Here is a 2,500-nt window from a genome sequence, read left to right as displayed (position 1 = left end):
CTTGGTGCCCGACAGGTGTGTTGGGAAACCTAAGCAAGCGAGGCTGGCAAGGCAAGCCACCCAAGGGAACAAGGCACCTTGCCACACACAAACCCATCCACGAACGACCAAGGGAACAAGGCAACCTTGCCGCACACATGCCCATGAACGACCAAGGGAACAAGGCACCTTGCCGCACACATGCCCATGAACGACCAAGGGAACAAGGCACCTTGCCACACACATGCCCATTAACGACCAAGGGAACAAGGCAACCTTGCCACACACAGACCCTTGCATGAACGACCAAGGGAACAATGGATGTGAGGCTGGCAAGGCTAGGTCACGGCAAGCCAAGCAGTCAGGCTACACAATTGATGTGAGGCTGGCAAGGCTAGGTCATGTCAAGCCAAGCAGTCAGGCTACACAAGGGAACAAGGCACCTTGCCACACACAAACCCATGAACGAACGACCAAGGGAACAACGCCTCTTCCCACACACAGACCCATGAACGACCAAGGGAACAAGGGTATGAACGACCAAGGAACAATGCGTATTGCCACACACATTCCCATGAACGACCAAGGGAACAAGGCTACCTCCCAAACAAACACACATGAACGACCAAGGGAACAAGGCTTCTTCCCACACACAACCCCATGAACGACCAAGGGAACAAGGCACCTTGCCACACACATGCCCATGAACGACCAAGTGAACAATGGATGTGAGGCTGGCAAGGCTAGGTCATGTCAAGCCAAGCAGTCAGGCCACACAAGGGAACAAGGCACCATGCCACACACAAACCCATCCACTAACGACCAAGGGAACAATGCATATGGGGCTGGCAAGGCAAGCAGGCTACCCAAGTGAACAACGCCTCTTCCCACACACAGACCCATGAACGACCAAGGGAACAAGGGTATGAACGACCAAGGAACAATGCGTATTGCCACACACATTCCCATGAACGACCAAGGGAACAAGGCTACCTCCCAAACAAACACACATGAACGACCAAGTGAAGAAGGCTTCTTCCCACACACAACCCCATGAACGACCAAGGGAACAAGTTTACTTCGTACACGAACACCCATGAACGACCAATGGAACAAGGCATCTTGCCACACACATGCCCATGAGCAACCCAATCCCATCCTCATCGGTCTAAGGAACAAGGGGCCTTGACAAACCATGAGCAGATTTCTAAGCAAGTCAAACGATGAAGGGAGCAAAGTGTAGTTCCTACTTAGTACATAGTAAATTGAATATATGAGTTCCAATCCGATCAACTCGTGTTCTTTCGAGTTCATCTAAGCCACCTATGAATACCTAAAAGCCTTATCTGCCTGCCTATCACCAGGCGACAGGGACAAAAACCCAAATATGATATATTTTCATTTCAAGTCCATTCGTCTATGTTAACAATGACCCACACAATGTTTCAATGGCATTCCTACTTGATTTGAGCGACATTCCAACAAGTAGGGAACCAACGCTTCAAGGCGTGACCAAGGATAGGACACAAACATTTACGCCTCAAACATGACATTTTGTTTTTTTTTTTCATTTCAAAGCTTTTCATTTATAATAAAAAGCATCCCTACAAAATTTTGTGTCAATCCGAATTAATTCGAGCGAGTTATGGACGATTTCGCACAATTATGCATCCCTGGGCAAATCAATATCTGTTCCTGTCACCAAGCTCTTTGTGCAATATGTATATATAGGGGAACCATGGGACTGCTGCCCATTGGCGCCCCAAGGATGTCCAGCGCCCAAGGCTCTCGAGGCTGGCACGCTCGAGGCATGGCCAAGACGCCCGCTCTTGACGAAAATGGGGCCAAAACGCCCCCCATTGGCGCCCCACTCCCGTGTCCCCTCGCCCCCAAGTCGTGTGTGTCCAAAAATTATGCATCATCAGGGAAATCAATGTCTGTTCCTGTCACCAAGCTCTTTGTGCAATATGTATATATAGGGGGTACCATGGGGTCTCATTCTCATAGGTGCCCGGCATGGTTGATGGGCAAATAAGAATCGTGAGGCTGTATCGAGCACACACGAGGCAAGCCAAGCCAAGCCCCACGACCCATGAAAGAGGCCATCCCCCCCAACACGTTGCCTTGATTTCTCGAACGGTGACCTGAAAAATAGCCCCATCTCCTTGAGTCTCCTCGACGTTGTGCCCATACACTAGCCCGTTGCCTTGATTTTCCTCGACATAGGGCGCAGAAACTAGCGCCGTTGGCTTCACCTGTGCCTCGACGCCGTGCGCATACTAAGAAATATACATCCTCAGGGAAAGCAATGGGTGTTGCTGTCACCAAGCTCCTTGTGCAATATGTATATATAGGGGGGGAGCAGTGGGTGAGCATGGCAAGGGATGAAGGTGCCAGACTGCCTTTGAGCGCGAGCTTGGGTGACTGTTGCTTGATTCCTAGTCGGTGGCATAATACCCCTCCGAGTGGGGGCCTTGGCGTGGTGTGGGGATGCCTCGTTAGGTCTCTGCGACACCGATCC

Source organism: Lactuca saligna, unplaced genomic scaffold (assembly GCF_052625555.1).
Source record: "Lactuca saligna cultivar CGN05327 unplaced genomic scaffold, ASM5262555v1 scaffold_333, whole genome shotgun sequence".
Lineage (NCBI taxonomy): Eukaryota > Viridiplantae > Streptophyta > Magnoliopsida > Asterales > Asteraceae > Lactuca > Lactuca saligna.
This window is presented reverse-complemented; position numbering follows the sequence as displayed.